General features: G+C 36.2%; 1 protein-coding gene across 6 annotated transcripts in view; it reads right to left on the bottom strand.

The window, feature by feature from the left end:
- The window catches only part of SCN1A (sodium voltage-gated channel alpha subunit 1), a 129191-nt gene extending 103937 nt beyond the window's left edge, over positions 1–25254 (bottom strand). For all 6 annotated transcript variants that reach the window (XM_064382644.1, XM_064382646.1, XM_064382648.1 and 3 more), the window contains exon 1: positions 25013–25254. The gene's annotated coding sequence lies outside the window, so the exon portion shown is untranslated. The remainder of the gene's footprint in view (positions 1–25012) is intronic.
- Positions 25255–25885: the final 631 nt, after the last annotated feature.

Raw genomic sequence — 25885 nt, 5'->3', positions numbered from 1 at the left:
ATATACAACATTCTCATGTTGAACACAGTCAACAATAGCAAGCAAGGCTTTATTAAATAAAAAGTGCTGGCAAAGCTGGCTAACCATAGGCAGAAGATTGAAACTAGACCCCTTCCTTTAACCATACACAAAGATAAATTCAGGATGGATTAAAGACTTACATGTATGACCTGAAAGAGAAGAAAACCAAGAAATACCGCAACTAAGGCCTTGGAAAAGATTTTATGACAAAGTCTCCAAAAGCAACTGCAACAAAAGCAAAAATAGACAAGTGGGACCTAATTAAAATAAAGAGCATCTGCACAAGAAAAACAAAACTGTCAATAGAGTAAACAGACAACTTGCAGAATGGGAGAAAATATTGGCAAACCATGCATATGACAAAGGTCTAATGTCCAGAATCTATAAGGAACTCATACAAATCAAGAAGCAAAAAACAACCCCATATAAAAATGGGCAAATAATCAAAAAGACGGTTCTCCAAAGAAGATGTACACGTGGCCAACAAGCATATGAAAAAATGCTCAATATCACGAATTATTAGAGAAATGCAAATCAAAACCACAATGAGATACCATCTCACACCAGTCAGAATGACTATTACTAAAAAGTCAGAAAATAACAAATGTTGGCAAGGTTGTGGGGAAAAGGGAGCACTTATACACTGGTGGTGGGAATGGAAGTTAGTTCAGCCACTGTGGAAAGCAGTTTGGAGATTTCTCAAAAGAACTGAAAACAGAACTACCATTTGACCCAGCAATCCCAATACTGGGCACATATTAAAAGGAACATAAATCATTCTACCAAAAAGACACATGCACCCATATGTTCATTGCACCACTATTCACAATAGTGATGACATGCAATCAACCTAGATATCCATTAATGGTAGATTGAATAAATAAAATGTGGTACATCTGTACTACGGAACACTACACAACCATAAATAAGAACAAAAGTATGTCCTTTGAAGTAACATGGATGCAGCTGGAGGCCCTTAACCTAAATATAGTCTTTTGGTCACTTAGAAAAAAATATTATAAAGAACACTAATAGTGTTTAAAAGCATCTACTCAGTGCCAAGCATTGCATTATGTATCAGTGAACAAAACTTTAGACTTTACCATACAATGTGAAAATATATATTATTGTCACTATTTTACAGATGAAGAAACAAAAGTCACAAAAAATGCAGCTAATTAAAGTGATACTGTGTATAGCTAGAGCTGGGATATGAATACTGATTTGTCTGACTCCTGCCTTAGGTTCTTTCTATTATATATCTGTGCTCATGTGCCTGATACTATGCTTATGAATATCTGTTGAATAAAGAACGAGTGAGTGATTTGAAATAAAACTAAATTTAGTTAGTTAATTTTATTGGTGGTACACATAGATAGTAGGAAAAATAATTAGAAAGAGACATAAAGAGATTCGCCAATACTTTCTTAAAAAATGATGGAACTAGACTTTAGTCAAAATGAATGCTTCCATTCTTAAAATTCAATTTTAATTCTTGCAGAAAACAAACAAACAGAAAAAACCATTTTCTAGATGAGGTAATGGGGAAGAGACAGTAAGAAAGAGATAATGATGAACATTGTCTAATGTTACAGCATAATGTAGTAAGGTAAGAACAGAACAGAATCCATTGAATTACCAAGACAGTTGTCCCTAATCACCTCTGTGAAGCTAGAGGGCTACGATATAACAATGATTGCAGTGATTTCAAAAGTAAATGGGGCTGGGCATGGTGGCTCATATCTGTAATCCCAGCACTTTGGGAGGCTGAGGCAGGTGGATTCCTTGAGCTTACAAGTTAGAGAGCAGCCTGGGCAATATGGCAAAACCCCATCTCTACAAAAAATACAAAAATTAACCAGGCATAGTGGTGCGCACATGTAGTTCCAGCTACTTAGAAGGCTGGGGTGGGAGGATTGCTTAAGTCTGGAAGGCGGAGGCTGCAGTGAGCTGAGGTGGCACCACTGCAATTCAGGCTGGGTGACAGAGCCATATCTTGTCTCAAAAAATTTTTTAAAAAGAAAATGAAGGTGCATTTTATGTATGAGACTATGAGACTGTACAATGATATTTCTTGACCAACAGCCTTTACAGAAATTTGTCTTTGAGATGATTTGGCTACTTCATCTTGCCAGTGTGCTGTTGTAAGAAAGCACAGGAATGCTTGTAAAGGAGAAAACAATTGATATCATGGTCTTGAAAAAGTACTTCCTCAAGGAATAAAAATAACGAAACAAATGAGATAATTTCTCAGCTTGCTTCTGATATGTTTCAAAAACCTCAGTGAAGTCCTAGGGGAAATAGCTTATATCATGTCTTACTCCTTAGGATTTTTGCTATAGAGGAGAAAAAGGAAAGTTTTTTAAATTTAGTGTTTTATACGTATTTTCTTGGTTTACCTGGACCTTACCCAGTGGATACTCTTTAGAAAGTGATGAGTATTTTCACTTTAAAAACGTTTCAGAGTTTTAAAATTTTAGAAAGAATCATTTATGAAAGTTTAAAAACAACTTCATCCAGGGTTTCCCTTTTGCCAGAGTTGTAAGTTTAAAAATGAGAGACTGAATTTGGATATTAGCAGGGTTACCATCAGGCCTGAATGTAGTAAATCAAGCCTTTGCCAATAGAAATGAAAAAGAAACAATTAAGCAACAATTTTCTAAACTATAGACCTCCTACATATTAAAACTTCAACATACATAGTTATGCTGCAATGAAACCCTTTACATTAAAATAATCGTCACATATTTGACCATATGAAAATAATTTACAGCTACCAAATTTGGTACCAAAAACAATGAATCCTTGGAAAATCTACTATATGAATAACGCAATAATAAAGCATTTGAATTGGAAATAGGATCAATCATACTTTCTTGAATGAATGCCCAATTTTTATTTCTCAGTGGAAATGCTAGACCATATCCAATATTCACTAGTGAAAAGGTCATCTTCCATGAAGCCAACTGAGAAGATGACATAAGCTAAACCTGTCCACTTCCTTTTCAGGAACAGCATCAAGAAATTAAGTCTGAACTACTATAAACTGAAGAATTTGAAAATCAGTAATATTAACTGAACAAAATAACTTATAGCAACAAGTAACATTCTGAGACACAATCAAGTTACAGAAACCACATGCTGATTTAAACAGAGAAAGTTTAATATATGAAGAATTATTAAGTACTGATAGGACAGTAACTACAAAGGTGTAAGAGAATCTAAAGGGTATCCTGGAGCTAAGGTAGAGGACTTGAAGGAGAATGAACTGGAAGGATTTCTCATACCAAGGCTGGGGTCCAAACTTCACTGGAAAAGTGTGGTTGAAGCCCTCTTCCTCTACAGTAGAGCGGTTTGCTGGGGTGTCTTGGCCAGAGCTGGCCCACAGTTGGGTCACAGTTGGGCAAGCAGAAACAACCCTTTAGGGCACAGGTGAGCTAAGGTTGGTGGCTGGGCCTTCAGAAGGAGTGGGGTACTGAAGTGAGCAAGTGTCTGTGTTGGCAGTGTGCAGTGCCCCTGTTGGGAGGACTGTGGCAAAGTGGTCACTCGGCCCTTATAAGGAGGCTGTGAAATCACCAACAGACTGCCCCATCTGGGCATGTGGCTGGAAAAAAACACCATCAGATGATGTCACACAAGCACATTGCTAATGGTCCACATTGCTAATGATCCAAGTAAAATCAAAACATAGTCTTAAGAAACAGGAAGAGAAGCCCCTTCCTCTTTCAGTGACCCTTCACTGCCCTCTACTGACAAAGAGTAAGGTCATGCTCACTGTGAAAGACAAATGCTTTAAGTGCCCAATTCGCTGTTACTGGTTAGCTACCAAATGGAGTTTACATGCAATAAATTGGTAACTGTCATGTCTTGTACATGAATATTATTATTAATAGTGCATAAGTGGTCAAGAAAGAACACTGATAAATTGTACTTCATAAAAAATCATTTGCACTTCAAAAGACAACATCAACAAAGTGAAGACAATTCACAGAATAAAAGAAGTTATTTGCAAATCATATATCTGTTAAGTGATTATAACCAGCATACATGTATTTTAAAGCTCTTACAAGTCAATAATAAAAAATTCCAAAAAACCTAACTATAAAAATAGGCAGAAGATTTGGGTAGATATTTGTCCAAAGAAGATAAATGCCTAATTAACAAGCACATTAGAAGATGTTCAACATCATTAGTCATGAAGGAAATGCAAATAAAAACCCCAATGAGACATAACATTACACACGCTGGAATGGTAATAATAATAACAATAAAACAGATAATCACAAGTGTTGGCAAGGATATAGAGAAATTGGAACCCTCATATATTGTTAGTAGGAATGTAAAATGGTACAGCTGTTTGGAAATACACTGGTAGTGTCTCAAAATGTTAAACATGGATTCATTATATGACCCAGTAATTTCACTCCTAGGTATCTAACCAAGGTAAATGAAAACACATATCCATATGAAGACTTGTATGAACATGTTCATAGCAGCCTTATTAATAATAGTCCCAAAGTGGAAAGTACCCAAATGCCCATTAGCTGGTAAAATGTGGTATATCGGTATAACGGAGTATGACTAGTTAATTAAAAGGAATGAATACTGAAACATGCTATTAGGTGTATGAATCTTAAGTCACAAAAGATGACACATTGCATGATTCTATTCATATAAAATGTCTAGAATAAGTAAATTGTACAGGGACAGTAAATAGTGGTTGCCTAGGGCTGGGAGTGAAAATAGAGTGACCACATGTGGGCATCAAGTTTCTTTTTAGCTCAGTGGAAATGTTCTCAAATGAGATTGTAATGATTGCTACACAACTCTGCATATATACAAAAAAGCACTGAACTAACAAGGAGCTAAAACCACAATGATAATCATGTAGGCAGTGATAATTATTTGATTCTTTTCTTTTTCTGTTTGAATCAGAGTGTCTTGATAATTTTTTATTCTTTTCTCTTCTACAGGATTTCAAGAAGTTTAGAACTTTACAGAAATAATAACAAAAATTACAGTATTTGATTGATAAATACATTTTTTAATAATTTTCATTTTGTCTAAAGTCAAGAATAATTGTTCATCTTAGTATGTTTATTAATTACTGTTGGTGTTATGTTGGGCATTATAGTAGGGAAAAATCTTTGTTCCATAATTTAGGTTGGAATTTTGGATTCTGCTCTGACTAACTAGGCACACTTCTGAATTTGCATTAAGATAAAAGTATAGGTAGATAAGAACATTGATTTCCTTAAGATCAGTAATTTGAAGCTTAAACATAGTATGCAACACACTGAGAGTCTCAAAGAAGTAACAAATGCCATTTTAAAATAATTTTTATATACTTGGTGTGCTCTTATCATACGAAGTACATACACACATACCTTGACGTATTGCACTTCACTTTATTTTGCTTCACAGATGCTGTGCTTTTCACAAATCGAAGGTTTGTGGTAACCCTACATCGAGCAAGTCTATTGGTGCCATTTTCCAACAGCATATGCTCACTTCATGTCTCTGTGTCACATTTTGGCAATTCTTGCAATATTTCAAACTTTTCATTATTATTACATCTGTTATGGTGACCTGTGATCAGTGATATTTGATGTCACTTTAGTAATTGTTCAGGGATGGCAAGAATTGCACCCAGATAAGAGGGAACTTAATTGGTCTTATAGCTGCTCTGACTGTTCTACCGACATGCTGTTTCCATCTCTCTTCCTCTCCTTGGGCTTCCCAATTCCTTGAGACACAATAATATTGAAATTATTCCAATCAATAACCCTATAATGTGGGTGGTGGAGAGGTGGGAACGATTAATGGGTACAAAAATGTAGTTAGATAGAATAAGATCTAGTATTTGATAACATAACAGAGTTATCACAGTCAACAATAATTTATTGTATATTGAAAACAACTAAGAGTATAATTGGAATATTTGTAACACAAAGTAATGATAAATGCTTGGGGTGATGCATACCCCATTTACCCTGAAGTGATTATTGTGTATAGTACGCCTGTATCAAAACATCTCATGTACCTCTTAAATGTATACACCTGCTATGTAGTCATACGAATAAACATTTAAAAAGAAATCTCTACAATGGCCTTTAAGTATTCAAGTGAAAGGAAGAATTGCATGTTTCTCACGTTAAATGAAAAGCCAGAAATAATTAGCTTTGTGAGGAAGACATATTGAAAACCTAGACAGGCCAAATGCTAGGCCTCATAAACCAAACAGCCACGTTGTGAATTAAAAAAGAAATATTCTTTAATATTCTTAAAGGAAATTAAAAGTGCTACTTTAGTGAACACAAAAATGATAAGAAAGTAACATAGCCTTCTTGATGATATGGAGAAAGTCTGAACAAAATATCAAACCAGCTAAAACATTCGCTTGAGCCAAAGCTTAATTCAGAGCAAGGTTCTAACTGTCTTCAACTCTGTGAAGGCTGATGGAGGTAAGAAAGCTTCAGAAGAAAAGTTTGAAGCTAGCAGAGTTTGGTTTATAAGGTTTAAGGAAAGAAGTTGCCTCCATAACATAAAAGTGCAAGGTTTAGCAGTAGGTACTGATGTGGAAGCTGCAGCAAGTTATCCAGAAGATCTAGCTAAGATCATTGATATGGTTTGGCTGTGTCCCCACCTAAATCTCATCTTGATTGTAGCTCCCATAATTCCCACATGTCATGGGAGGGACCCAGTGGGAGGTAATTGAATCATGGGGGAGGGTCTTTCTCATGCTGATCTTGTGATAGTGAATAAGTCTCATAAGATATGATAGTTTTATAAAGGGGAGTCCATCTACACAGACTTTCTTTGCCTGCCACCATGTAAGACATTCTTTTACTCTTCCTTCATCTTCCACCATGATTGTTTGAGGCCTCTCAACCATGTGGAACTGTGAGTCCACTGAACTGTTTTGCTTTATAAATTAGCCAGTCTCAGGTATATCTTTATTAGTAGCATGGGAACAGACTGATACAATCATTGATGAAGGTGACTACACTAAACAACAGATTTTCAGTGTAGATGAAACAGCCTTATATTAAAAGAAGATGCCATCTAGGACTTTTATAGATAGAGAGGAGAAGTCAATGCTTGGCTTTAAAGCTTCACAGAATAGGTTCAGTCTCTTGTTAGGAGCTAACGTTGCCAGTGACTTTAAGTTGAAGCCAATTTTCATTTACCAGTCAAAAAATCCTAGGGCCCTTAAGAAGTATGCTAAATCTACTCTGCTTGTGTTCTGTAAGTGGAACAGCAAAGCCTGAATGGCAGCACATCTGTTTACAGCATGTTTTATTGAACATTTTAAGCCCCCTATTGAGACCTACTGCTCAGAAAAAAAAAAAAAAGATTCTTTTCAAAATATTACTGGTGATTGGCAATGTTCCAAAGAGCTCTGATGGAGATGTACAAGAAGATTAATGTTATTTTCATACCTGATAACACAACATCCATTCTGCAGCCCAATGGATAAAGGAATAATTTTTATTTTGAAGTCTTATTATTAAAGAAATATATTTTATAAGACTATAACTGTGATAGACAGTGATTCTTCTGATGGATCTGAGCAAAGTAAATTGAAAACCATCTGGATAAAATTCACCATTCTAGATCCCATTAAGAACATTTGTGATTCATGGGAAGAGGTAAAAATATCAACATGAAGAGGAGTTTGGAAGAAATCAATTCCAACTTCCATGGATGACTTTGAGGGGTACAAGATTCAGTGGAAGAAGTAACTGTAAATGTGGCAGAAATAGCAAGAGAACTAGAATTAGAATGCAGCTTGAAGATGTGACTGAATTGCTGCAATGTCATGATAAAACTTTAACAGAGGAGAAGTTGCTTCTTATAGATGAGCAAAGAAAGTGATTTCTTGAAATAGAATCTACTCCTCGTGAAGATGCTGTGGACATTGTTGAAATGACAAAAAAGGATTTAGGATATTACATAAATTTATTTGATAAAGCAGTGGCAGGGTTTGAAAACATTGACTCCAATTTTGAAACAAGTTCTACTGTGGGCAAAATGCTATCAAACAGCCTCACATGCTACAGAGAAATCTTTTATGAAAGAAAGATCAATCAATGTGGCAAACTTCATTGTTGTTTTATTGTAATAAATTGCCACAGTCATCTCAACCTTCAGCAACTACCCCCCTAATCTGTTAGCAACCATCAACACCATGGCAAGACTCTCCACCAGCAAAAAGATTATATGACTCACTGAAGGCTCAGATGATTGTTGGTATTTTTTAGCAATAAAGTATTTTTAAATTAAGGTATGTACTTTTTTTTTTTTCAATATAATACTATCACATACCTAGTAGCCTATAATATGGTGTAAACATAACTTTTATATGTACTAGGAAATCAAAAAACTTGTGTGACTTACTTTATTGCAATATTGGCTTTTTTTGTGGTCATCTGGAACCAACCCTGCAATATTCTGAGGTATGCCTGTATTTGGTCTTAGTCCTTGCTTCCTGGTACATAGCTCCTATGGCCCTTGTTATTTCCTGATTGATATGGGTGATAGCAGCATCTTTCTTATATTTGGCCTTAGTTTCAGTTTCTGACATAAGAACTTCTATAATCCTTAGAATCTCTGGAGAGTCTTTTTGTATGCTAATGAGATGACAAGTGGCTGAGACAAGTGGCTGAGGCCCACTAGATAGAATCAGGATTGGAGGTAGTCATCAGAAAGACTCCCATCTGCAAGGGATGGGCTAGGGGCTGAAGAATAAGCTAATCACCAATGGCCAATGATTGAATCAATTATGTCTACATAATGAGACCTCCACAAAAATTCTAAAATTATGGGGTTTGGATAGCTTCCCCTAACCTATACTTTCTGCTATGTGTCTCTTTCAGGCTGTTCCTTTATAATAAACTGGCAATAGTAAAATCTTAAATTCTGTGAGCTGTTGTAGCACATTATTGAACTGGAGGATTTATAGCTGGCCAGTCAGAAGTTCCAGAGGCCTGGGTCTTGCAGCTGATGTTTGAAGTGGGTCAGTTTTGTGAGCCTGAGCCATTGACTTGTGGTGTCTGAGGATAATGCCAAGTTATTCTTGAATTGAATTGTAGGACACTTAACTGGGTGTCAGAGAACTGATTGGTGAGGGAAACAAAAACAAAAAACAACCCTCGCATTTGATGTCAGAAGTGGTGTGGTTAAAACAGTAGTACTCGGCTTATTTTTAATTTAGAATCTAAGTACTTATGAGTAGATATCTTAGCACCTAGTATTAAATATACTAGGTTCTCAATACATATTTGTTAAATGAATGACTAGTAAATGAAAAAAGAATGAGACAATTATTTCTTGCTCTGACCAACCTCCTGATTATTTTACTCTAAGGCCCAATAACTAGGAATATTACTATAATAGCTAAAAGAATGCTATTGATTCATATGTTTCCTCTCATCTATCTGTTAGCTTGAGCAAGCAATATATATATACTAATCATAAAAATAAAACAAAATGATAGGTTTGCTATAATTTTAAATAATTTCACATAGTACTCTATAAAACTAAATTTCATATGCAAAGTAGTCAACTGTTTTAATCGTCAGGAAGCTTTTGGCTTCAAAATGGCTGAAGTTAAGGAAGTCCAGAGAAAGGGTAGGCCTCAGGGTTGGTTTATTTGGTGGTTTGGTTGTTTTACCAAGGATCCATATACTGTTCACATCTCTGTTCCACCATCCTCAGTGATGGCTGAGCAAGTTGGCTGTCGAGACCAAAGGGTATAACATCTGAGAGCCAACACTTGGAAAAAGACTGTCTTTTCTTATAGCTCTTTCTTAGGTAAGAAGTAAGTTTTTTGAAAAGTCTTGCAACAGACTTCCCTCACATTTCATTAGTTAGTGTGAGGTCACAAACCCAGTGTTGAAACCAATCACTGGCAAGAGCAAAGAGATCACCCCTAAACAAATCAGACTGCCCCTAGAATTGCATCAGTTCCCCATGACCCTTGAAAGTGCCTAGGACGGTGGCACCTGCACAGAATTATAGTTCTGTTATGAAGAAAGAAGGTGAGTTAGAAGAAAGCAATTTTTCTTAGGTTATTTCAAATGACCTTCAAAATCACAGCTACTTTTAAAGTTTTGAAATGGTAGATTATCCTCTGAGAATTAGATGTATAAACCAAGGTTATTGCTAGAGGGTAAGAATTACAACACTTCAAGATAAAATACAATGGAGACTTGGAGAGGTGGTAGAGGCAAGGCGGGGTGGATGATAGGAGGTTGCTTGGTGGATACAACACACATTCCTCCAGTGATGGATACACTGAAGACCCTAACTTCACCAATATGCAATATGTCAATGTAGCAAAATTTCACTTTGACCCAGCAATCCCATTACTGGGCATATATCCAAAGGATTATAAATCATTCTACTATAAGGACACATGCACACGAATGTTCATTGCAGCACAGTTTACAATAGCAAAGACCTGGAACCAACCCAAATGCCCATCGATGATAGACTGGACAGGAAAAATGTGGCACATATACACCATGGAATATTATGCAGCCATTAAAAATGAGGAGTTCGCGTCCTTTGTAGGGACATGGATGAACCTGGAAACCATCATTCTCAGCAAACTGACACAAGAACACAAAACCAAACACCACATGTTCTCACTCATAGGAGGGTGTTGAACAAGGAGAACACATGGACACAGGGAGGGGAGCACTATACACGGGGGTCTGTTGCGGGGGAGTGGAGGGGGACAGCGGGGGGGGAGTTGAGGAGGGATAGCATGGGGAGAAATGCCAGATATGGGTGAGGGGGAAGGAGGCAGCAAATCACACTGCCATGAATGCACCTATGCAACAACTTTGCATGTTTTTCACATGTACCCCAAAACCTAAAATGCAATAAAAAAAAAAAATTAAGATAAAATAATAAAATTGTTTTTCACACTGTAATGTTACCTTGGTTTGAGATATAATGTGATCCTTGGATCTCATGGAGGATATTAATAATTCTCTTTCTTAGATAATAACAAACCTGTAACTATCCATATTTTAAAAATAAATAAGAATTTTAGAACGGTTACCACTACCTTACCTCCCTTGCAGATGTCATATTATTCAGTTCGCTCATCAAAGATAGATTTTAATGTATACTTTAAATTTCTCAAAGACTTTGTATCAAGAAGTCTAAGAAGAAAGTTGTTTTCCGTTGGAAAGTGGTAGAAAAATCAGAAATTAGTTAAACAATGCAATAGTTTTCAGAGAGTTGTTCAATGTTAATATATAAATTATTTTGCCCCTGTTTCTAAAAGCAAGAAAACATCTGAGAATATTAAAGAACTAGCCCAAATGGGTTCATTTTGAACAAATGGCAAGAGGAGGAAAAAATGAATGAAAGTAGTGAGCCAAGCTCTTTGTGTGATTCCTATGGCTAGTGAGGAACAGGAAGGAGAATCAAAAAGAGAACAAGTCCAATGTAAGAAACCATGTGCCAGAATTGTGTCCTTCATATTTAAGCTTTAGTTGACTGTATATTGTGTGTATGACATGGAATTTATTGGCCTTCTCTTTCTTTAATCAAGAAAAGCCTAAGTTTTGGGCTCTGTTTATACAAAAGATGATCTTTTGGCTATTAATAGAAATGTAAAATGTTTGGTATTTTTAATGTGATATTTAAATTTATTTCAAAAGTAATAATCTAACTAAAAAACCCCAAAATATCCATGACTATCAAAATAATTAAATAAATGTAAAACTCTATTAGGAAATATTATGAACCCATTAAAATTATACTTTTGAATTATTCTAATGGCATTGAAAAATGTTTAAGATGTAATATCTGCTACAAAATTGAAAACACCATAGGAATCCCATTATTCAAACAAGAAGAGAAATGATTTAGAGCAAAATATTAACATGTTAAAAACAATATCTTATTATTGTGTGAAAAAAATCACACAGATTATGAGATCACAAATATTATTTTCTTCTTTATGCTTTTCTAAATATTTGGTTTTCTATATCATTAATACATTCTATAACTATAAAATATAGTATTTGAATAATCTTTTTTAAAATTAGACTCAAGCAGAGACCAAAGAATGTCTCAAAATGAGCTGGGCATGGTGGCTCATGCTGGTAACTTTGGGAGGCTCAGGCAGGTGGATCACCTGAGGTCAGGAGTTCAAGACTAGCCTGGCTAACATGATGAAACCCTGTCTCTACTAAAAATACAAAAAATTAGCCCAACATGGTGGTGCATGCCTGTAGTTCCAGCTATTTGGGAGGCTGAGAAAGGAGACTTGCTTGAACCTGGGAGGCAGAAGTTGCAGTGGGCTGAGATTGCCTCATTGCATGCCAATCTGAGCAATAAGAGCAAAACAATGTCTAAAAAAAAAAAAGAAAAAAGAAAGAAAAAATAGAAAAAAAAAGAATGTCTCAAAATGATAAAAGGAAAAGTGATCAAATTTCTCAGACACTGAATAAGTAAAAACAGCTAAGATAATACTTTGAAGAAAAAATGCATTCAGAATTACTTTGAAAAGCAGTATCTAATCATAGTATATATGAGTAGTTCAATACTCATAGTATATATAAGTTTGGAATAGGAGTTTGGAATTTGCATAAGAAATAAAATTATTATATGCTTCAAGTATATTTTTACAGAATAGTATTTGCAAAAGCATCCTATATAGTATAAAACTATCAGGTATTAATATTAAAGGTAACACTAAAAATGTTTTTGTTTCATTTCATTTTCATTTAACTATTTCTATTGAGAACCTAGAAACCAAAAACTTAGCCAAACCAGACAATATGTTGCACTGTATTGCAAAGAAGGTACAGCATAGAAGAGGAAGCGGAGAAGCAGAGGAAGACGGGGGAATAAGCACAATAAAGTGCAGTGGGGGATATGGTAGAAGTCCATACAGGACATAGGCACAGCACAAAAGGAGATTAATCACACTTGGGTAAGAAGAGGTCATGGCTTTTCAGGCAGAAAAAAAGTGGCAGTAGCAAAGACCTAGAGACAGACACAGCTTTCAGTGTTCACAGAAATGCAATTCGTTATTTCTGAATGAATAATGTTAAGGTAGATAGACTACGGGGTAGGAAATAAATCCAGACAGCTCACAAATGCCATGATGAATAACTGAATAGCTTTTACTCCAGGATATAACTTACAGTCTTAAAAAAGGAGAGATTTGGCCCACATGTTTGAAAGGTCACTGCTGCTGCTATGGAGGTCAGGTTCTAATCAGGGGAAAGGGAGTGAGTTAACATTTAGAAAAAGATCAATAGAAACTTCTTACATTGGTTGAGGTGAGGTGAGGAAAGATAAAAATTCTAATAAAAGTATTAGAACATTTACATTTTATAATTCTCTGATTTGCTTTGCAACAATTTTTACTCACTTTTCATAGAACTTACTGAACTAAACTGATGATGTGTGCATCTGATATTATAGTAATGAAAATGTACTAACTTGCATAATGTGACAAATACTGTCTCTATCCTGCGTAATTCTGAGGGACTGGATTATGTGCATTATAATAATCTCAACTAATACAGTTAAACACACGTAATCTGAATAATTTACCAGATAATCTGATAATTCATCAGATTCAGTGTCCCAGAATCTGATGAACTATCAAGTTCATCCTTGTCATATTATAATTTTTTTTTGTATCAGGACTCCTTTTTATCGATTGTTAATATTATTGAAGAAACAAAAAATTCTTTTTATAATGGGTTTAATGTATTGCCATTTATCACATTAGAAAGTAGAAAAATTGCAAGCACACTAATTAATAAATTTATAAATTGTAAGGACTAACCACATACCAACATAATAAATTTCAAGCAAAAATAACCATATATCTAAAAGAAAAAGATCTAATGAGATGAGTGGTAGGCTGGCTAAGTTATGCAGATCTTCAAAATATTGAAAGATTTCATTATTCATCTGTTAATATCACCACTAACCACATCAGAAATCTTGTAAATTTTAAGAAGCTGTTGAGCTCATGATGACAGATACATCTTTTTCAAAATAATAATTTTCTCTTGAAAATTATTTTTTTATCTTGAAAATTATTTGTTATCACTGACAACAAATACTGTCAAATGTATTTGTAAAATGATAGTCTTCATTTATTTTCAAAAATACGACTTTTCAATATCTGTTTGAATAATCACAATTTGTCTCTCAGTCATTTTTTTAAGTAAAGATAGTGTTCTATAGAAGTGTAGCTAGTTTAGCTTGCAACTCAAACAATTACGTAAGTGGTTTACCTTGAGACAATCAACATCAGGGTTGATATACAGCAGATGTTCTTCATGTATACTTTCTATTTCTTAATGTATACTGAATATTAAAAACATATATACTATGGCATAGATGAAATAAAATTAATTTTTACTGTTTTGTCAAAGACATATGTACTATGGCATAGATGAAATAAATTTTTACTGTTTTGTCAAAAACATATGTACTATGGCATAGATGAAATAAAATTAATTTTTACTGTTTTGTCAAAGATATTCCTTTAGTGCAACTGGCTTTAATTTTATTTATTTACTTGTTTACTTATTTTTACTGGGAATAAATGACAGTGAAGAATACAATGGCAGTATAGTTTGTTGTCACTGTCTTGACAAGTGTTAAGGCTAGGGAATGTCAACACAGTGAAAAAGGTAAATAAAGTTTTTGTATAATTATGAAAATAGTTTTGACTTGATGAATCTTTTAAAAAGTCTCAAGGGAATGCAAGAGTGTCTGTGGACCACATTTTGAAAATAGCTGCTAAAATCACATTAAACATTTTTTGATTTTTTTGTTTATATTATATATGCATCAAAGACTATGAACATTCTGAGAACATGACTGTGAAAATATTTTTTCTTAACTTACTGAATGGAAGGAGGATTAGAAAGGAGCAGAGTATGCAAAAACAGAGAGTAAAACAAAATGCCTAGGAATGAAAAAAAAAGAGAGAGAGAGAGAGTCAGGGAGAGTAAGATAAAGTGTGGTCCCAGAAAAGATATAGCCAAGATTCCACTTTTTGCTGTTCCACAGAGATTTCAGAAAGAAAAATCACAGTCCTATTTTCTTTTATTTTCCTTTTTTGAGATGGAGCCTTATTCTGTTACCCAGGATGAAGTGCAGTGGCTAGGTTCGTCTTAAGTATGCTCAAACTTCCTTTTTGGAACGTCTTCCAAAGGCACTCTTGTCTTCATTCATACAAGTTGGTCTATAACCCTTTAAAGGCCTTAAATATTAGTGTGTGGCCTCACAGACTCCTCAAATCACCTGAAACCTGAAACACTGAGGTCCGGGTGCCACCAAAATGATGGTGTTCTAGACCTGATACCAGTCTATTTTCTCCTTGGTTTTATCTCAACACACTGACATACATAGCTCAAAATATCACTGGCCTTTTTAAGTGGCATATCACATTCCAAGGTAATAACAAAACTGCTGCCTGGTAGCATTTGTGAAGTCTCAAAGTAACTCTTTCCAGGATTTTCAAAACTGCTGAATTTTTTAGATTGAAATATGTATGTGACAGAATTCTCTTAGCTTTATTTCCTCTATGAATATGTAACTGGAAACTCTGAGTTCTGGGTTTTATCTTTAATCGTTTTTCTTTAATTTTAAAACTATGAATATATGCTTTACTATAATCTAGATAAGCAGTCCCCAACCTTTTTGGCACCAGGGACCGGTTTTGTGGAAGACAATTGTTCCACAGACATTGTGGGGAGTGGGGGCTGGCATGAGAACCTCATAAGGAGGGCACAACCTAGTCCCAGGCATGCAGAGTTCACAATAGAGTCTGTGCTTCTCTGAGAATCTAATGCCACTGCTGATCTGATAGGAGGCAGAGATCAGGCAGTCATGCTCCCTGGCCCACTGCTCACGTCCTGCTGTGTGACCCAGTTCCTAACAGGCCGGGGACCGATACTGGTCCATGGCCCAGTGTTTGGGGACCCCTGATCTAGATATAGCTAGATTATAGCATTAAAAATCTATTCCTTCTCACAAAGATTTCTCTCTGCACATCCTCAACACAAATAATTTCACATCCCCAAATGCAGCATACCCTAATAATTACCTCTCGGACTTCATTTTGCCACCTTTGGCTCATTTTCACTTATCATTTCCTTTGATGATCTAGTAACTTGATTTTGCCAACTTGATGAATTTGGTCCTAAATAGTTTAAAAATTTAAGTACACACTATGTCAGTATTTACAGATGCTGCTTATTTACTCTTCAGTATTCTAAATTTTTCAATATGAGGTCAAGTTTTGCTAAAACAACCCATTGCAAATAGTAGATTTTTCATAAATATAAGATAATTTTTTGAAAAATTTATGCTGAGCTTTAAAGAGAAAACTTGGGTTACCGAGTAACATGATTTTCAGACCACCACCAATTTGGTATTTCAAGTCTAATTTTATATTAGACACATTTTCAAAGCTTTTCCACTGTTATAAAATTTTTAAAATACTGTACTTTTATTATACAAGGTTTGTGGCCTAATTTTATTAATATTCTAAGAGATAAAATATTCTAACATTTAACTGTTTAATCAATAACTTGAACTAAATTTACTATTTTGATTAAAGACACAATGAGTATCTTTGTATTAAATAGATTTACTAAATTCTATTTGAAAACTAAGGTACACTAATTTTTATTCCAGTTTTTAAGGCAATATATGGTTATTTTGGACTTTTTAAAAAGAAAAAAATACCAAAATGTTTGAAAAAATAAATTATTAATAATGATAACTTTGTTGTGTAAAATTGCAAGTTATTTTATCTACTTTACTGTTTTATATTTTTCTTTTTGCTTTATATGTTACTTGTGCTTTATGTATTACTTTTGACATAAGAAAAAATACGGCATAATATTCTATTTATTAAAACAAAAATTTTATGAAGAAGAAAACAGAAATTCTAATTCTATAAACCAGAGACAACTATTATATTATTGGCAAATTTTTTCTAAGCAAAAAAATATTAGTTTTTGTTCCATAATTGAGGCCATACTATATGTACACATATATATTTGTCTGGTACTTTTTAATATGTCATTATATCCTGGGCAATTTTGCATAGAATTAAATATTCCTTGTAACATTAGGTTTAATGGCACTATAATATTCCATCATTTGCATAGACTATATTTATTTAACCATTCTTTCAACCTTCCAACATTGTGCATGCAGACTGTTTTTCTTTTTCTTTTTTTGAGACAGAGTCTCACTCTGTCATCCAGGCACCAGGCCAGAGTGTAGTGGCATGGTTTCGGCTCACTGCAACTTCCATCTCCCGGGTTCAGGTGATTCTCCTGTCTCAGTCTCTTGTAGCTGGGACTACATGTGCACATCACCACACCTGGCCAATTTTTTCTATTTTTAGTAAAGATTGGGTTTCACCATGTTGGTCAGGCTGGTCCCAAACTCCTGACCTCAGGTCATCTGCCCACCTCAGCCTTCCAAAGTGCTGGGATTACAGGTATAAGCCGCAGTGCCTGGCCTACGTAGACTGTTGTTAATCTCTAAAATTTTGTTTGGGTCAATTTAGTTTTCTTACATGGGGATAGTTTTGTGGAACTGTCATTCAAAGGGTCCAGTTTACTCTCAGCTAAAAGAATCAGATTCGTGACCCAAACTTGACCAACCAAATGTTTACTTCCTGGAATTTTGGTGTTAAACATGAATGTCAGGAAAAAAAGAAAAAGAAAGAAAGAAAGAAAGAAAGAAAGAAAGAAAGAAAGAAAGAAAGAGAAAGAGGATCCTGAAAGCAATTGAGCTGATTCATTCTAGATTATAGCACTTTACAGAAACCAATAAAACCAATAAAGGAGAACTGCCTGAACCCAGGAGGCAGAGGTTGTGGTGAGCCGAGATCGCGCCATTGCACTCCAGCCCAGCCTGGGTAACAAGAGCGAAACTCCGTCTCAAAAAAAAAAAAAATAAAAGTGCAACAACTGGGTTATCTGCTCTTATAGTTTTCTCTGCTCCTGGCATTTTCCAGTCTAGATTACAACTACTCCTTGACTCTGAACTGTAATATCTTTTGAAGACGTTGCTTTTATACTTAAATTAACCTGACTCAGTATCAGTTTCTTATTGTAATAGTTTGACAATTTTTTTTTACCAACTTCCCATCAATTCCTAATTATATACACTTTTCATATATATTTCACTTTCCTCATTGAAATAAATAAGCATCTTAATTCTTATCACGGATAATGAATGTAAATGTGACATTAAAGGCACACCAGTAGAATCAATGTCACCATCATTTTACTTCTGCCCCCACTTAGTCATCATGCCTCTAATTACAAACCTAATTAATTGCCTTTACTAGAATCTTAACACACACAGGTAAGTCCTTATTATCCAGTAGAAGGCGGGTATGGATAATTAAAATCCAACATTTATAAAATAACCACAACAAAAAACATACCAATTTAATCTTCTTTGGTTATGATTTTAGTAGTCATCAAGTACAGCCAAAGACAACTATTAGGGGCTGAATTGTATCCTCCCCAAATCCATATGTTGGAGTCCTAAACTCCTGTACCTCAGAATGTGACTGACTGTACTAGGAGTTAGAGCCTTTGAAGAAGTGATTAAGTGAAACGAGACCTTTAAGTTGAACCACAATCCAATCTGATTGGTGTCCTTAAGAGAAGATGAAACTTAGACACAAAAGAGACACCAAGGATGTACTTGCTCAGAGGAAAATCCAGACATCAGCAAACTGAGTAGAGGGGCTTTAGAAGACACCAAACTTCCCAACACCTTGTTTGTGGACTTCAAGCCTCCAGAACTGTGATAAATACTGTTATTTAAGCAACCCAGTCTGTGATACTTTGTCATGGTAGCCCAAGTTGACTAATACAAAAACCAACCCTATTTGAATGGCACACCTCTATCTCAAGTTCAATAATTTCCCCAGTGGTATTTACAAAACAAAAGCTAACAAGCAACATATATTATAAAGAACATGGATAACATTTGTATAACTTTGGGAAAGAATATGCAGTACAGTTTCTTTGAAATGAATAGTAACCTTTCCCTGGAAATATTTGCTTATTACTGAACTGTGTATCATTATCTCCTTAATTTTCTGTAGAGTCACAAATGAATATGTTTCCAATAAGAAGAAGAAAAATTTTGTCATGAAGTTAGATCAAGAAAGTGTTTAATAGTTATGGACATATGGACCAGTTTTCTGATTCTTTAAAGTTATGTGGATTCTCAAGAACAAAGAATCTCATTGACCTTTTCTTAAAAGATGTATCTCTAGCACCCAGTATAAAAAATAATTGATGCTAAAATCATAAAGGCATGAACAACAATGTTAATAAGACAATTCACTGGGGAAAGAATAGTCTTTTCAACAAATGGTGCTGGGACAACTAGATATGAACAAACAAAAGAATAATGCTGAAACCCATCTCACTGTATATACAAAAAGTTGACTCAAAATGAATCCTAAATCTAAATGTAAGAGCTAAAACCATACAACTGGTTGAAAAAAAATAGAAATAAATGTTTATGACCTCAAGTTAGGCAATGGTTTCTTATATATGAGACTAAAAGCACAAGCGACAAAAAAAGTAATAATAAAGTAGATTCTTCATCAAAATTAAATTAAAGTTTGTAGGTAGAACACCAAAGGAGGAATAGGAAATATGGGAACCAAAGATTTTTGACCATTTACAGAGATAAGCTAAAAAGTCAAGTCGATTCTAAGTTAGAAGAGAAGCAAATTCACATTTTCTAGAGAAGAACTACAGTGTCCATAGGTAACTGAGAATGAGTGGAAGCAAATAGTGAAGAAATATAAAAAAGATAAACCCTTGGAATGTGAATTTTGAAGGAAAAAAATATAACAACATAAGTTTTAACATAGATGAAAATGAAAGCTGTTTATCCAATTATTTTGAAATCACATTCCTACTTATTCATTTGCAAAAAAATGATTTGCTCAAATCCCTCCGAGCAGCTCCTGTGTCCTGGTCACCATGGGGGATGTAAGCACTGATTTTCATCCTTAATGTTTCTTTCCTGCCTGCACCTAGTCAGTTTGATCATTTCTGGAGGAAGAAAGACTGCCTGGGTGACTGGGGTTGTTTATTACTGATAGTTTGTATCAATCTAAACAATGATCTAATACAAACAATTTTTCCATCAAATAGTATCTTTCAACATTTAAAAAATGTTTTAAAAAGTTTTTAGACTAGTCAAGAGCAGTAGTGAGAAGAGGGGAAAGAGTTGAACAAGGAGTTTGATCTGTAACTGACTGTGAACAATCAATTGAGATAACTCACTACCTTTGGACCAGTCATTTCCAACACTTTTGAGGCAATTTCATTGCATTCTAAGAACTGCAGAATTTTTTCAGAGAACTTTACAAACTGTCAAAACTTTTTTTTGTGTGAAAATGACTGATTTATATTTTTGCTAACCTAGTAACTTGTTAACATTGAATGTTTTAAATTTATTTAACATAACTCTTTGATTTGTTCTAATTCCATTTGACCCAGCAATCCCACTATTGGGTATATACCCAATAGTTGTTCTAGTATAAAGACACATGCACACGTATGTTCATTGCAGCCCCGTGTACAATAGCAAAGACCTGGAACCAACCCAAATGCCCATCAATGATAGACTGGACAAAGAAAATGTGATACATATACACCATGGAATACTACACAGCCATTAAAAACCATGAGTTCGTGTCCTTTGTAGGGACTTGGATGAATCTGGAAACCATAATTCTCAGCAAACTGACCCAAGAACAGAAAGCCAAGCACTGTATGTTCTCACTCATAGGTGGGTGTTGAACAACGAGACCACGTGAACTCAGGGAGAGGAGCATCACACACAGGGGACAGTTGCGGGGAGGGTAAGGGAGAGACAATGGGGGGTAGGGAGGGAGGGGAAGGTGGGGAGGGATAACATGGGGAGAAATGCCAGATATAATATGCACCTAAAGTAAAATAAATGAATTATTTTAAAAAAAAGTCAGGGGCAATTAGAGCCCTAAGCCCAGTCTCCGAGATTCCACAGATCTGGCTGGACACCTCTATGGTGCTATTTCTGTCTGTTTCTGCTGCGTACAGGGTCAATTACAAGGTTTGTGCCACTACTCATACTTGTGAGGCACTTCACCTTTCAGGAACTTTGATTCACTCCATCTTTGGCCTAATTCAGATTTCTGCTTAAATACCTTCTCCACCTCTTTCATTATTTTCTCTCTGCATGCCCTTCTCATCCTCACTATCTCCTTATCTTGCATTATTTTTCTTCAAAAAACTTCCATTTACTAATATTTCTTTGCACATTGATTTGCCTATTGTCAAACTCCATCACCAGACTGAAAGCTGCATGTGGGTAGGAATTTGGTTTTATTCACCACATTCCCACACCTAGAACACAGACCCTTCTATATTCTATTGTATAGGAGAGCACTTTTATTTTAATGATCAAATGGCTGGGTATGTTGGCTCACTCCTGTAATCCCAGCACTTTGGGAGGTCAAGGCAGGCAGATCACTTGAGGTCAGGAGATCGAGACTAGCCTGTCCAACATAGTGAAACCCATCTCTACAAAAATACAAACATTTGCTGGGCATGGTGGCACTCACCTCTAGTCCCAGCTACTCGGGAGGCTGAGGCAGGAGACTTGCTTGAACCTGGGAGACAGAGATTGCAGTGAGCCAAGATTGTGCCACTGCACTCCAGCCTGGGTGACAGAGTGAGACTCTGTCTCAAGAAAACAAGAAACGAACAAACAAATGGAGTGGATTTGGGTAATTGTTCTAAAGCAAACTAATTCTGGAATTTTGGCAAGTCAGAAAGCAGATGAATTACAGTTCTCATGTACGACTGCACCAAACGAGTCCCGAGTCTCTTGGCTAAGCTGTAGCTCCACAATCATATGGATAACGAGGAAATGTCAAGAGCACAGATGCCATGGCCATGCTGTGGCTGAACTGCCTGGGTTCCGCACTTTCTAACTGTATAACCCAGCAAGTTAACACAAACACTGTGCCTTGGTTTTCTCACCTGTACAATTAACAATAGTACCTACCTCATAGGATTAAATGAGATCATATTTGCAAAGTACTGCTTAGGATAGTGGCTGGCACAGAGTAAATTCTACACATTTTTGTTAAATAAAACGATAAATAGAAATCTAGGAATGTGGACAAAATTTAAAAGCTGGAAAAGCAAAATTTGGGGCAGCTTGGGGAAATTTGGCATAACTTCTTTTTCTGATCACAAGTGCAATGAGAATAAATTTCTTCCCACCTTACCCTAAACTAATTAATCTAAATTGAGCTGGAAAACATGTTTCATTCACTAATTAGAAATTCGAAGGGAAGTGACAGCCTCACAGGTCACAGGCCCATTGACCCTAAGGGTGACCATACAGGTCACCTTCAATTGCTGATTCTCTCCCCACCCTTCTTTGGGATCTGTTTCTCCCACCCTCCCCCTTCTGAGGTAGCTGGAAGAACATGGGCTTTGTGCCCTTTAGCAAGTAGGAGAAAGTAGTAAGTTCAGCCTCTCCTACTGACCAGGAAGAAAGCCATACCTTTCAAGGTTCCCAGGCTGAATTTCAGAGGGATGCTTTTGTGTGTCACTGTCACGCTTACACCAACATAAACCCTTGGGAAATGCCTCGTCAGTGATGTCCTAGAGGTAATACCAAGCAAGCCCCAGTTTTTACCTTCTTCGTTAGTAATACCCAGATAAGGTGTTCTTATGTTTACCCTCCCTGAATCTCTGGATTCCCTGACGGTACCCTGCAAACAAGGAACTAGAATGTTTCTTACTGGATTCCTCTGTTGGTGGTGATAGAGTTTACTTTGGGTTTCTAGTTGGTCTGGTTGCCCCTGGCACCTCTGGTTGGCACAGCAGAATCCTGGCTGAGCTCCTCAGTGCCTTCTTGAATGCTATATAATTAATTAGGCTAACACTTGTGCTCCCTCTGCCCCAACCCATAGATTGAGAATCCCTCCTGCCATTTCTTAAAGAGAAATTTCCATAATAAATGAGTCTCCACACAGCACATTTCCCAGCAAGGGGGGCATGTAAACAAAGTCTATTAGTACGGGCAGCAAAATCTAATGTGTTATTTTTACCAGTATGAGCACTTTGGGTATCCTGTTCTCCTATACAAATATTTGAAACAAAACAGACAATGTGAAGGGAGGAAGAAAAAAAGCCACACAAATGAGTTACAGTGAGTTTAATGAAAACTAATTCCATTGCCGGGTCCATGTAATATAACCAGCCACTTGTGCTCTATTCTAGTGGTTTATAATGTTACCTCACCCTCTCCAAGAAATTGGTTTCCCGTAAATCTCTATGGCCATTCATTCCTGTCTACACATTATGTTCCTAAAATAGACACCAGCTAAATCTCTTCCAGGAGCTTTGTGAAGGAAGGCCTAAATTGCAACACTCCTCCTAGAAGAGAGATGTGATTTTGTAATTGCTTCAGAGCAATTACAAAAGCAACAACCATAAAAGATAGTTTTAAAGGAGTTTTTTTGCCGTAGTTATTCTCCTGAAATGCACAGCTAAGGAAAGAAAAGTGTCAGAACGTGCGGAAGCTCCCAGTTGCATCACCCCAGCGTGCCAGGTATTGCAGCAAATATGAAAGGTAAGCTACCCACTTCTCTGGGCAGGAGAAACTAAAGCAGGAATCACCAACCTCAGGATGGAATTTTCCTATTTCTGTCTGGCAGCATCCTCTTGGGATGATTTAAAGTGCCTTTTGGAGAAATATGTTCTGTTACTATAGTAGTGCATCAGAAATACCATGTGAACCTGCAAGTCCATAGAAAAAGAAGCCACATTTTATAGGTGTGATAACTACAGCACTTGGCAATTTGCAACTTTGCTACTGCGCTAAGAAATATTTAGTCACATGCAGATATTGACGGCAAGATACCCTGCCTTGACTTGATTGTTGCATTGGACGGGTGAAAAGAACCTACCCACCACTCCAGACTGATTTGTTTAAAAGGAATAACAGTTGCCAGTAAGTAACCAAAGAGAACAAAAAGAAATGAGAAGTAAACGCGGCAAGTGTATCGGGTCTTTAAACACATACCTCAAACAGGTAGGAGTCAGGGAATCCATGATAACAAAGACGTTTGGACAAGCCTCACCTCCACCTAGAAATAATTCTTGTGCTGTTTGGAAAAGCAAGACGGTTCACACTAGGAACCAAGCAGTATCTGCAGTATCATTGCTGATTGTGACCTCTGTCTAAGTAAAAGTAAGTCAATCTTTCCTATTTGGCATTGCATGTAAAAGGGGACTCTTTACCACTTCCCTCAAGCTCCTTTTTTAGTGTGGCTTGCTAGGAGTTAGGGGGAAAAATCATTGCCCTCTCCTTGTCCAAGGCATGAGGCATTTCTTCTCAAAAGACCAGCCTCAGCCTCAGGAAGCTGAATACCCCTGCAATGCTAGGCTCCAGCAGCAGCCCTAATGCCTTCTTTCTTCCTGTGGAGTTAAAACTGAGATCTAGTTTTTGCTCTGTCCTTAAGAACAATATGACCTCTATTCACAGCCAGCTAGTACACTTCCAAAGCATCAGTGAAGGAGGGGGCTTCAATAGGATCAAAGGAGACCCTGAATAGGATGAAGGCAAGCAAAGGCAAGAACTGGTCAGGTGCCAAGCTATTTCAGGCCAAAGAATCCCATCTTCTACCAAAATGCTGAACTGCAAAACAAACCTGATTTCAGTTCACGGAAGGTTGAGAGAAGACGGGGGAGGGGAGGGGAGGAGAAGGGGAGGAGAGGAAGGAGGAGGGGGACAGTTGGTCTGAATACACATACAAAAATGGACTTCCTGCTCTGCCCAAACTGAATTTCCATGGGCTCTTTTTCCAAAGGAATAACTGGAATGAATACATTTAAAATCAGGATGAAACAATTAGATGGCTTACCTGATTAACAGGAAAATTACCCATCTGCAGTGAGGAACAGCATTTCCCAAAGACGAGATGATAACAATGTGCCCTCAGTTGTGCTTGTTCAGATTCCTTCTTGCAAACGGTGACAAAGTATTTACGAGGGCTGCAGTCTCACTGGGGCAGAACACGCAGACACACAAACACACACAAACGCACACATACACACATGCACCAGAGACCTCTGCAGTATCCTCTCGGCTTCATCCTCGCCTCACTCTATGGTACCTAATACAAATCAGCAAATAGCTCGTTTCAAAAAAAAAAAAAAAAAAAAAAAGTCAAGACAGCACCTTACATTACATCGCCATCTAGTGGCTAAATATTAAACACTGCCTCACAATCCAGATTTATGATTTCTTCCTCAACCTCTTTTCTCTCAGCCTCTTTTTTCTCTTTTATTTAATCTCTCACTATTGCTTCTCCTTGCTTCTCTTTCCTTCCCAATTGCTATATAATATCACGAACTTAATGACTCAAAGAGGAAAAAGTTTAAAGGTAATATAGCTATTTTCAAGTAGTGTGTGAAAAACTTCAGCATTATTTTTGTTTGAAAATATTGCTTTATTCCTAATATGAATCATTGTTATCTATAAAAATGATACATTTCATAAATAAAACATTGTCTTTTTATTCCACCAGGAGACAATCAGGTGGCCCTTTATTACAGATCTATGGCTTGAAATTTTTCTCAGTTTTAATATTGTGTTTTAAGAGTAGGTTTCTATATTATAGTGAACAGCTCAGAGTCACAAAATGTGTTTTACTTCAAGTTCAACACTGATCAACACGTGCCTTTAAGAAAGCCACTGAACTCTTCTTTGGACATTTACATTTTTACTATCTTCA

The sequence above is a fragment of the Aotus nancymaae genome, unplaced genomic scaffold, assembly GCF_030222135.1.
Source record: "Aotus nancymaae isolate 86718 unplaced genomic scaffold, 86718_ANA_hifiasm-v0.15.2.pri h1tg000029l, whole genome shotgun sequence".
NCBI lineage: Eukaryota > Metazoa > Chordata > Mammalia > Primates > Aotidae > Aotus > Aotus nancymaae.
The sequence above is the reverse complement of the archived record's forward strand: the minus strand, read 5'-3'. Positions and strand labels throughout refer to the sequence as shown.